The following is a 12,765-nucleotide window of genomic DNA, read 5'->3' as shown; positions in this document are numbered from 1 at the left end:
CTGAGAAGGAAGACAACCAAATCCTAGAGCACTATTATTAGGAAAGAACCCCTTGATGCTCAAAACGGATAATCTGGGAACTATAAAAGGCAACCAATGCATAGACTTCTCATCTTACAGGATAAGGATTGAAAATAGAAACCTGGAAAAAAAAGGGCTAGATGGTCAGTAATCATAATTAATGATAATAATCACCTTACATTCGTGTAGCATTTTATACTTTTCAAAATGGTTTTGTTGTCATTGTCTCAACCTGGTTGTATTCTTGGATCTAAGCAGAATTAGTTAAGAGATCCTAAGTAAGACATTTTAATTATTTGGGCCATAGCTTCCTCATCTGTCAAATGGAAACAGTAATACCTGGCCTACCCATCTCATGGGCTCTTGTGAGGATCAGATAAGTATAAAATAAAAACTATCAACCTGCTTTACAAATATAGGTATTATCATCATACTCTGACAGATGAAAGATACAAAGCAAGTTATTAAGGAAAGCCATGAATGTTTGGAGGACAATCGTACCCTTCTACAAGTTTCCTGAATGACCATGGGTCTAACTGTAATATCTCTTATGTTCCAATGTCTCCCCCATTAGATTGGGATCCCACCAAGGGAAGAACCATCTCTCTTCTTTTCTTTTTTTTTTTTTTTTTTGCCTGTCACATAATGGGTTCTTTTTTTTTTTTTATCATCATTTTATTGAGATATATTCACATACCACGCAGTCATACAAAACAAATCGTACTTTCGATTGTTTACAGTACCATTACATAGTTGTACATTCATCACCTAAATCAATCCCTGACACCTTCATTAGCACACACACAAAAATAACAAGAATAATAATTAGAGTGAAAAAGAGCAATTGAAGTAAAAAAGAACACTGGGTACCTTTGTCTGTTTGTTTCCTTCCCCTATTTTTCTACTCATCCATCCATAAACTAGACAAAGTGGAGTGTGGTCCTTATGGCTTTCCCAATCCCATTGTCACCCCTCATAAGCTACATTTTTATACAACTGTCTTCGAGATTCATGGGTTCTGGGTTGTAGTTTGATAGTTTCAGGTATCCACCACCAGCTACCCCAATTCTTTAGAACCTAAAAAGGGTTGTCTAAAGTGTGCGTAAGAGTGCCCACCAGAGTGACCTCTCGGCTCGTTTTGGAATCTCTCTGCCACTGAAGCTTATTTCATTTCCTTTCACATCCCCCTTTTGGTCAAGAAGATGTTCTCCGTCCCACGATGCCGGGTCTACATTCCTCCCCGGGAGTCATATTCCACGTTGCCAGGGAGATTCACTGCCCTGGGTGTCTGATCCCACGTAGGGGGGAGGGCAGTGATTTCACCTTTCAAGTTGGCTTAGCCAGAGAGAGAGGGCCACATCTGAGCAACAAAGAGGCATTCAGGAGGAGACTCTTAGGCACAAATCTAGGGAGGCCTAGCCTCTCCTTTGCAGCAACCGTCTTCCCAAGGGTAAAACTTATGGTAGAGGGCTCAACCCATCAAACCACCAGTCCCCTATGTCTGTGGTCATGTTAGCAACCATGGAGGTGGGGTAGGCGAATACCCCTGCATTCTCCACAGGCTCCTCAAGGGGGCACTACATCATTTTTTTTCCTTGTTTTTCTTTCTTTCTTTTTTTTTTTTTTAACTTTCCCTTCTTTTTTAAATCAACTGTATGAAAAAAAAAAGTTAAAAAGAAAACAAACATACAATAAAAGAACATTTCAAAGAGACCATAACAAGGGAGTAAGAAAAAGACGACTAACCTAAGATAACTGCTTAACTTCCACCATGTTCCTACTTTACCCCAAGAAAGTTACATAATATAGCAACCTTTCTGTGAACTTGTTCCTACTATATCCATCAGAAATTAACAGATCATAGTCATTTCTGGGCATCCCCAGAACGTTAAATAGCTTATCTGTTCTTCTTGGAATATTGTTCCCCCTTCCTTAATTGCTCTCTACTGCTAGTTCCCCTACATTCTACATTATAAACCATTTGTTTTACATTTTTCAAAGTTCACATTAGTGGTAGCATATAATATTTCTCTTTTTGTGCCTGGCTTATTTCGCTCAGCATTATGTCTTCAAGGTTCATCCATGTTGTCATATGTTTCACCAGATCGTTCCTTCTTACTGCCGCGTAGTATTCCATCATGTGTATATACCACATTTTATTTATCCACTCATCTGTTGAAGGACATTTGGGTTGTTTCCATCTCTTGGCAACTGTGAATAATGCTGCTATGAACACTGGCGTGCAGATATCTGTTCGTGTCACTGCTTTCCGATCTTCCGGGTATATACCGAGAAGTGCAATCGCTGGATCGAATGGTAGCTCTATATCTAGTTTTCTAAGGAACTGCCAGACTGACTTCCAGAGTGGCTGAACCATTATACAGTCCCACCAACAATGAATAAGAGTTCCAATTTCTCCACATCCCCTCCAGCATTTGTAGTTTCCTGTTTGTTTAATGGCAGCCATTCTAACCGGTGTTAGATGGTATCTCATTGTGGTCTTAATTTGCATCTCTCTAATAGCTAGTGAAGCTGAACATTTTTTCATGTGTTTCTTGGCCATTTGTATTTCCTCTTCAGAGAACTGTCTTTTCATATCTTTTGCCCATTTTATAATTGGGCTGGCTGTACTATTGTCATTGAGTTGTAGGATTTCTTTGTATATGCAAGATATCAGTCTTTTGTCAGATACATGGTTTCCAAAAATTTTTTCCCATTGAGTTGGCTGCCTCTTTACCTTTTTGAGAAATTCCTTTGAGGTGCAGAAACTTCTAAGCTTGAGGAGTTCCCATTTATCTATTTTCTCTTTTGTTGCTTGTGCTTTGGGTGTAAAGTCTAGGAAGTGGCCGCCTAATACAAGGTCTTGAAGATGTTTTCCTACATTATTTTCTAGGAGTTTTATGGTACTTTCTTTTATATTGAGATCTTTGGTCCATTTTGAGTTAATTTTTGTGTAGGGGGTGAGGTAGGGGTCCTCTTTCATTCTTTTGGATATGGATATCCAACTCTCCCAGCCCCATTTGTTGAAAAGACCATTATGACTCAGTTCAGTGACTTTGGGGGCCTTATCAAAGATCAGTCGGCCATAGATCTGAGGGTCTATCTCTGAATTCTCAATTCGATTCCATTGATCTATATGTCTATCTTTGTGCCAGTACCATGCTGTTTTGGCAACTGTGGCTTTATAATATGCTTCAAAGTCAGGGAGTGTAAGTCCTCCCACTTCGTTTTTCTTTTTTAGAGTGTCTTTAGCAATTCGAGGCATCTTCCCTTTCCAAATAAATTTGATAACTAGCTTTTCCAAGTCTGCAAAGTAGGTTGTTGGAATTTTGATTGGGATTGCATTGAATCTGTAGAGGAGTTTGGGTAGAATTGACATCTTAATGACATTTAGCCTAACTATCCATGAACATGGAATATTTTTCCATCTTTTAAGGTCCCCTTCTATTTCTTTTAGTAGAGTTATGTAGTTTTCTTTGTATAGGTCTTTTACATCTTTCGTTAAGTTTATTCCTAGGTACTTGATTTTTTTAGTTGCTATTGAAAATGGTATCTTTTTCTTGAGTGTCTCTTCAGTTTGTTCATTTCTAGCATATAGAAACATGACTGACTTATGTGCATTAATCTTGTATCCTGCTACTTTGCTAAATTTGTTTATTAGCTCTAGTAGCTGTATCGTCGATTTCTCAGGGTTTTCTAGATATAAGATCATATCGTCTGCAAACAATGACAGTTTTACTTCTTCTTTTCCAATTTGGATGCCTTTTATTTCTTTGTCTTGCCGGATTGCCCTGGCTAGCACTTCCAGCACAATGTTGAATAACAGTGGTGACAGCGGGCATCCTTGTCTTGTTCCTGATCTTAGAGGGAAGGCTTTCAGTCTCTCACCATTGAGTACTATGCTGGCTGTGGGTTTTTCATATATGCTCTTTATCATGTTGAGGAAGTTTCCTTCAATTCCTACCTTTTGAAATGTTTTTATCAAAAAGGGATGTTGGATTTTGTCAAATGCTTTTTCAGCATCTACTGAGATGATCAATTGATTTTTCCCTTTCGAGTTTTTAATGTGTTGTAATACATTGATTGTTTTTCTTATGTTGAACCATCCTTGCATGCCTGGAATGAACCCCACTTGGTCATGGTGTATGATTTTTTTAATGTGTCTTTGGATTCGATTTGCAAGTATTTTGTTGAGGATTTTTGCATCTATATTCATTAGGGAGATTGGCCGGTAGTTTTCCTTTTTGTAGCATCTTTGCCTGGTTTTGGTATTAGATTGATGTTAGCTTCATAAAATGAGTTAGGTAGTGTTCCATTTTCTTCAATGTTTTGAAAGAGTTTGAGTAAGATTGGTGTCAGTTCTTTCTGGAAAGTTTGGTAGAATTCCCCTGTGAAGCCATCTGGCCCTGGGCATTTATTTGTGGGAAGATTTTTGATGACTGATTGGATCTCTTTGCTTGTGATGGGTTGGTTGAGGTCTTCTATTTCTTCTCTGGTCAGTCTAGGTTGTTCATATGTTTCCAGGAAATTGTCCATTTCTTCTACATTGTCCAGTTTGTTGCCATACAGTTGTTCATAATATCCTCTTATAATTTTTTTAATTTCTTCAGGATCTGCAGTTATGTCACCTTTTTCATTCATTATTTTGTTTATATGGGTCTTCTCTCTTTTTGATTTTGTCAGTCTAGCTAGGGGCTTGTCAATCTTGTTGATCTTCTCAAAGAACCAACTTTTGGTGATATTTATCCTCTCTATTGTTTTTTTGTTCTCTATGTCATTTATTTCTGCTTTAATCCTTGTTATTTCTTTTCTTCTACTTGGTTTAGGATTGGTTTGCTGTTCATTTTCTAGCTTCTTCAGTTGATCCATTAGTTCTTTGATTTTGGCTCTTTCTTCCTTTTTAATATATGCGTTTAGTGCTATAAATTTCCCCCTTAGCACTGCTTTTGCTGCATCCCATAGGTTTTGGTATGTTGTGTTCTCATTTTCATTCGTCTCTATATATTTAGCAATTTCTCTTGCTATTTCTTCTTTAACCCACTGATTGTTTAGGAGTGTGTTGTTTAACCTCCAGGTATTTGTGAATTTTCTAAGTCTCTGATGGTTATTGACTTCTAATTGTATTCCATTGTGGTCAGAGAATGTGCTTTGAATAATTTCAATCTTTTTAAATTTATTGAGGCTTGTTTTATGTCCCAGCATATGATCTATTCTGGAGAAAGTTCCGTGAGCACTAGAAAAGTATGTGTATCCTGGTGATTTGGGATGTAATGTTCTGTATATGTCTGTTAAATCTAATTCATTTATCAGATTGTTTAGGTTTTCAATTTCCTTATTGGTCTTCTGTCTGGTTGATCTATCTATAGGAGAGAGTGATGTGTTGAAGTCTCCCACAATTATTGTGGAAACATCAATTGCTTCCTTTAGTTTTGCCAGTGTTTCTCTCATGTATTTTGTGGCACCTTGATTGGGTGCATAGACATTTACGATTGTTATTTCTTCTTGCTGAATTGCCCCTTTTATTAGTATGTAGTGGCCTTCTTTGTCTCTCAAAACATCCCTGCATTTGAAGTCTATTTTATCTGAGATTAATATTGCTACACCTGCTTTCTTTTGGCTGTAGCTTGCATGAAATATTTTTTTCCAACCTTTCACTTTCAGTTTCTTTGTGTCCCTGTGTCTAAGATGCGTCTCTTGTATGCAACATATTGATGGTTCATTTTTTTTGATCCATTCTGCGAATCTATCTTTTAATTGGGGAGTTTAATCCATTTACATTCAACGTTATAACCGTGAAGGCATTTCTTGAATCGGCCATCTTATCCTTTGGTTTATGTTTGCCATATTTTTCCCCTCTCTCTATTAATATCCTTTATTCTACCCATGCCGAACCTCTTTAGTACTGAACCTTTCTCCAAGTCTCTCTGTCCTGTCTTTGTTTCTCTGTCTGTAGGGCTCCCTTGAGTATCTCCAGTAGGGCAGGTCTCTTGTTAGCAAATTCTCTCAGCATTTGTTTGTCTGTGAAAAATTTAAGCTCTCCCTCAAATTTGAAGGAGAGCTTTGCTGGATAAAGTATTCTTGGCTGGAAATTTTTCTTACTCAGAATTTTAAATATATCGTGCCACTGCCTTCTTGCCTCCATGGTGGCTGCTGAGTAGTCACTACTTAGTCTTATGCTGTTTCCTTTGTATGTGGTGAATTGCTTTTCTCTTGCTGCTTTCAGAACTTGCTCCTTCTCTTCTATGTTTGACAGTGTGATCAGTATATGTCTCGGAGTGGGTTTATTTGGATTTATTCTATTTGGGGTTCGCTGAGCATTTATGATTTGTGTATTTATGTTGTTTAGAAGATTTGGGAAGTTTTCCCCAACAATTTCTTTGAATACTCTTCCTAGACCTTTACCCTTTTCTTCCCCTTCTGGGACACCAATGAGTCTTATATTTGGACGTTTCATATTATCTATCATATCCCTGAGGTCCATTTCGATTTTTTCAATTTTTTTCCCCATTCTTTCTTTTATGCTTTCATTTTCCATTCTGTCATCCTCCAGGTCACTGATTCGTTGTTCAACTTCCTCTAGTCTTGTACTATGAGTGTCCAGAATCTTTTTAATTTGGTCAACAGTTTCTTTAATTTCCATAAGATCATCCATTTTTTTATTTAGTCTTGCAATGTCTTCTTTATGCTCTTCTAGAGTCTTCTTGATTTCCTTTATATCCCATACTATGGTCTCATTGTTCATCTTTAGTTCTTTGAGTAGCTGCTCTAGGTGCTGTGTCTCTTCTGGTCTTTTGATTTGGGTGCTTGGGCTTGGGTTATCCATATCGTCTGGTTTTTTCATATGCTTTATAATTTTCTGTTGTTTTTGGCCTCGTGGCATTTGCTGAACTTGATAGGGTTCTTTTAGGGTTTGTAGACCTATTGAAGTCCTTATCTCTAATTTATCAGATCTACAGCTTCGTGGAGTACACTTTCTCTAACTAACCAGCGGGTGGCGTCCACGAGCCACCTGTTCTCCACAAGCCAGTTCTCCCCTGCTTAGCCTTTTTGGTGAGTGGGGGAGTGAGTCTTGTGGGGCCCAATTGGTGTACCAAGCTTGCGTGTGTAGTTGGTGTTGCCTGCCCTGTATGTGGGGCGTGTTTCTGGGCAGTCGGGGAGGGGGGGTGGCCCTAACAATCAAATCTCCCTGGTGATCCTAGAGTTTTAAAGCTGCTGCAATAGTCTAATCCTTCAGTTCAGTCCTGCCACAGTTTGTCTCTGCCACTGACCCACAAGTCCTTGGTATTGGCGTATGGCTCCTGAGACTTGCAAGTGGGCCCCTCTTCCAGGCTGTGCACCCCGGGTCCTCTGTTGAGGGATGACTGTGCTATGTCACAGGTGAGTGCCGTCCCCCCAGGGCAGTTCTGGGCTGCTGGGCTGTGTAGGGAGGCTCCCAGTCTGCTCAAATGATGGCTGAATGGGGCTTTGTTAATTCACACTGCTCCACCTTCCCAACTCTGGGACAATCAGCTGAGGTTGCAGGGAAGGCTAATGTCCACGCCCAGTTTTGTGGTGTGTGCCTGTTATTTGAAGCACTTCCGTCACACTGGGTTGTCTGGGGCAGCTCTGGGCTATGGGGCTGGCGATGGGCAGGAGTGTTTCCTGTCCACCAGGATGGTGGCTGTGAGCGGACACCCCCCTTTTCTTGGGAAGTTGTGGTGTTTAGTGAATTTTCTCAGCCACTGAATTATTGCCTTTTGTCTCAGAGCTCTCTTAGTTCTGCTCTTGACTTGACGTGCCCAAATTGAAAGCCTTTGAAGCTTTCTGTATTGGGCTTCTTAGAGTAATTGTTTTAGAAAAAGAAAAAAGGATTAAAAAAAAAAAAAAAAAAAAAAAAGACGGCCCTCCTCAGAGATCTAATGGGTTATTGAAATGCTAAGAGACAAAGCAACCAGGGCCATTAGGGAAAGGTCCACAGGGCAGAGAGATCAGCTTTTCTTCGGGATTTGCATATGCGCCTTAGGGCCTGAGCTCTGCCCTTCCCCTTTCTGTGTTCACCAGAACTCCAAAAATCCTCTGCTTTTATTTTGGAGTTTTTCGTGTTGTTTTTTTTTTTCTATGCCTGTCTCCTCTCTGCTGGGCTGGCTGCTCTCAGATTCTCTGGTGTCTGGTCTCAGTCTATCTATGGTTGGGTCTGGATCAGTAGAATGAGTTTCCGATAAGAGCAGCCACTGCAGTTCTCCCTTCTCCTTCCCGGAGCTGACAGCCTCTCCTCCCACGGGACTGAGCCTGGCAGGGAGGGGCGCGGGTCCCCTGGCCGCAAAAACTTACAGATTTCGCTGATCTCAGCAGTTCCACGTTTTCATGAGTGTTGTATGAAGTATGCCCAAAGACAGATTGCTCTGTGGTGTCCAGTCCACGCAGTTCCTGGCTTTCTACCTACTTTCCTGGAGGAGTAACTAAAACATACAGCTCACCAGTCTGCCATCTTGCCCCGCCTCTTCTTTTCTCTTAAGCTTTCATCACACACGGGGAGACCCCAGGATTGGAGGCTCATTACGGACAGAGAGAGCCAGATCCGGTTGTTCCTATCTAATGGGTTATTAAAGCCTACTTAATATTTTATAGTACTTGGTTTTAATTTTATTTTCTTTACAATAATTAGCTCCTAAATTGAACCACTGGATTTTTATACCATAGAACAATAAACATTAAAATGAATACCAAAATAGAACTAAAATTCCTAAATCTGCTACAAAAGCAAAAGATTAATCTAAGTAACCAAGAAACAGATTTTCCAAGGTAATATATAACTGACAGGAATCCTAAATACAATTCTTAACACTTTTATCTTAATGCAGATTACAATGGCAGTTACAAGGTTAGGAGAACAAATGGAAAGCAAGCTCAATTTACCTACTACTGACAGTACAGCTTTCCATCTATTCTAGGACTGCTTTTCCCAACCTCTGTCATCCAATAAAATATCTGTAAATTTCTAAATGTTCAGTGACACACCTGGATGAGCAGTCATCTCTACTTCTATAGAATAAAATTGGTAATATATTTATGTAGGACATGCTGTTGATTGTGAGGCTGAGAGGACCTCAAGTATAGGTCAGAAACAAGGGACAGAACAGAGGCCTACTTGAAATCAAGCTTCTACTCCCCCGGGAACCTCATGGATCCTAGCAACACTGAACAAAAGGCTATAGACAAAAGTAAACCATTTTTCTATCTCTGGGCTGTATACATTTAGAAACCTCACTGGCCTACATTAGCATTGTCTACCATACCCATACATTATGCTCCTATCAGGGAAAATTGTAAATACTGGAATTGTGCGTTTCAGGAGAATTTTAGATTATATAATGGATTTGTTATCAGATGGCCTGGTCTTTGTAAAAAGAAGGATTCAGAGACCAGAGATGCCATTTGTCAACCAGAGGAGTCTGACCTGCAGGAAAGTGACTGAGACAAAGCCCAAAGTCAGGCAGTCAGCTCGGCAGCGAGACAAGAACCCAAGTAGGACAACTCTTACAAATGACCCATTCCTAGCCCACTTTGGAGGAACCAACATCTAGTGTGCATTCAGATGAATCCCACATGGAGAAGGGAATGGTGGAAGTTGGCACATTACTGGAAATTCCTCCACCATCCACATTCTGAACATCTTAGAACATTTAGTAGTCTGAGCAGCTTATAAGATTTCTAAAGAAAAATGTAGGATCTGAGCGATTGACTCTTGAAAAGATTAGATTTGCCTATGGTCATGAAGCAGAAGAAGAAGCAGATAGAAAGAGAGAAACAAGTGGAAAGAGCCACAGACTTCCAGTGACCAAGGAAAATTTTTAGCAGAGTTCTAACTCATGAAACTGGATCCTTAGAGGAGAGGGGAAATTAAAAAGGGTATAGCAGTCTGTACAAGAGGATAGTTGGAGTTGGAAATTTTTGTCTCAACACCAACTTATAAGGTCTTCTTGCCTGGTTGAAAAACACTTTCCTAGCCTCTTCTGAACACTGCTCAGTGATGAACACAATGTTTCTGAGAGACCTGAAATACAGACATTAGAGGACAGTACCTTGGTACTAAAATTTCATTCATCAGAAGGTGAACAATTTCGAACTCTCCTGAACTTTCTTATATCCAGTATCAACACATTACACCCCATACTTTGATGAAGCAGTGCTCTAAGTCAAGATAGGCAGCTTAAGCAAGGAGGTGCTTTGCAAACACAGACCTTCATTTTCCCCTTTGCACAGAAGAGAGGACAAAATTTAATGCTAAACTGAAATGGAGCACACCGGGCCTTCACTAGCAGCAGTCCCATAGCCTAACAGCTAGGAAATTACCAAGATTCATAAAGACTGAATGACAGACACACACAAGGACAAACAGGTACCTCCAGAGAAGAGTCATTTGAGATACTTTATGTGCCTCAGCCCTATCTTCACCTCCTTTTTGGAGCTTCCCTTTTGGGAAATAGGGAACTGGAGTGCAGAGGGATGGGGTGAAAAGATGACATTCTCTCCCCTTCACCAAGCCAATGAGGTTTGCTGAGTGGTCAAGGCATACTCCTTCTGTAGTTTCCTTCACAATTGTTATGGTGTCAGCAGATTTCATGGGAGGAGGGATGAGGGAATGGACAGGTTCACTACTCAGAGCAATTTTGGGAGACAATTATGAGACTCCACCGGCTCTGTTAGGATCTGCAAGTTAGGGCAAGTTACCCTTAACTTAGAGGAGGGATTAACTAAAACAATTTCATTTAAATGAATTTGCACTGTTCAGATGATATGTTCATGAAGCAACCAAGTCACTCTGATTTGCAGCAACACTTCCCAGAGGTGGCACAACATGCTAGATGAGAATTCTAGCAGTTGTGAAAGTAAATAGGAGGGAAACAATTGCCCCTCATGTGGCTAGCCTCTACCCCTATCCTGCATAGCCCCTCCCTTTCCTAATCCTGGAGCTGTAAGTATGGAGGTAGGCCTCAAACAAGCAAAAAGTCAAAACATTGGGCCAAGTCTGGGACCTCAGCCCAGTCAGCACAAGACTCTGCACATTGTAGGTGCTTAATAAATATTGTTGACTCACTATTGCTAGATGCTAACCATGCTGTATGGCCATGTCTAAAATTATTTATGACATTTTTCAGCAGAAATTAATGAACTGAGCCCATATAGGCTAAAAATAGGTGAGGTTATGTTTTCAAATGAGTCTGCCTCAGATTTTCAGGTTGGAGTACATTAGAAATGATTTAAACCAACTTATAATAATCACCACTACTCTGTATGCCTAGTTTTATATATGTTTGCATTCAGTCATAAGCTCACTGAAAAAAAAAAAGGCTTAAACATAAGTACGATCACAGATTTGGCTCCCAGCGTGTCTACTAAGACAGGTTAAGGTTTCCAGTAAACTAGGGTTGCTGATATACCTAGTCAATCCACTATCCCAACAAAAGGTAAATGAAGTACTTTCTTTGAAAAGTATAATGTGGAGGGTTTACAGAAACCTTTCATCTTCAAAGGACTAAGCCAAGATTTACAATAGCCCAGTACACAATAATATGCCTTTTACACAAGTGTACCAACTATGAAAGAAAGGTCATAGGAATGTAAGTCAATGCAACATCAGATTTAGGATGAATTCTCGGATGTTCTTTGTTCCTAGACCTGTATCTCAACCACATAAATCAACTTGAGAGGAACAATCAGGAGAAACCTAATTCTTCTATATATCTGTGTTAAGTGATTGGTCAGGAATATATATATATAATAAAAATAGCAAAGGCCCTTCCCTGCTCAGAACAGTGATAAGTGGAGAGCAAGTGGAAAGGGGGATGTGTTGCTGGGAGAGGTACCCAGCTAGGGTGGAGCGACACTGCTCTCATGGCAGAAGAAAAGTAGGGAGAGGGACTCCCAATTCAGACCACCCCCCTTTCTATCGGAGCATTGCCAGAGAACTGATTACAGTACTGGAATGGGACTCAATGGTGTTAAAGGCAGCTCTTCTGGGTCCAATTTGAGAATCAAACGAATATCAACGCACACACAGCACTTGACTATTTGCACAGCTTCCAATATATTTCTTTATAAGGCCTCTCCCTTTTGTTTTAACCTCAGAGACATACAACCGTTACCATCCACCCACTCTACAGTCAAAAATCCTGAAAATGGCAAAGTGGTTGAGAAGCAAAAAGGCTGCACAGCTGGGAGGTTACTAGAGTGCACAGGCTGATGGGGAAAGCCTGGGGGGTGGGGTGGGATCCGATGGAAGATTTGAGTGGGTGGGTAGGTGTGGGACAATGTACGAAGAAGGTGAGTGAGCCTGAAGGTGGGTAGGGAAATGTGGAAGAGGAAAAGGGAAGAACCCAGCGACCACAGGATCCCAATTTCCTGCTCTGAGAACAAACGCCTCTGAAAAATAATGTTGTGCTGCACTCAAAGTGCTAAGCAACCTAAACCTTATCATCAACAAATAATGTTTCTCTAAATCTACCCCGCCGTTCTTTACTTAATTCTTACTAGATGGGAATGTTAAAACCCCACCTCTCCCCAGTTCTGTCCTGTGGACATATGTAAGTTTTCCCTCTCCCCCCACAGAGCTGGTGTCACAGCTAGGCCAGAAATAATGAACCACTCATACAGAGACTCGATGATTGCTCCCCTGGCAGAAGAGGAATTAAGTTTCGCCGGGCCTCCCTGCGAGCAGGGTGTCCGCAACATCTCCGGCTGCTGCGGCAGCCACCGCGGGGCAAC

The 12,765-nt window shown here is 40.5% G+C and overlaps 1 protein-coding gene across 1 annotated transcript in view; it reads right to left on the bottom strand.

The window, feature by feature from the left end:
- Nucleotides 1–12,765, bottom strand: part of LOC119522334 (probable E3 ubiquitin-protein ligase MID2) — a 37,291-nt gene that overhangs the window by 23,855 nt on the left and 671 nt on the right. The window lies entirely within an intron of this gene.

Source organism: Choloepus didactylus, chromosome X, assembly GCF_015220235.1.
Source record: "Choloepus didactylus isolate mChoDid1 chromosome X, mChoDid1.pri, whole genome shotgun sequence".
Taxonomy (NCBI): domain Eukaryota; kingdom Metazoa; phylum Chordata; class Mammalia; order Pilosa; family Megalonychidae; genus Choloepus; species Choloepus didactylus.
The sequence above is the reverse complement of the archived record's forward strand: the minus strand, read 5'-3'. Positions and strand labels throughout refer to the sequence as shown.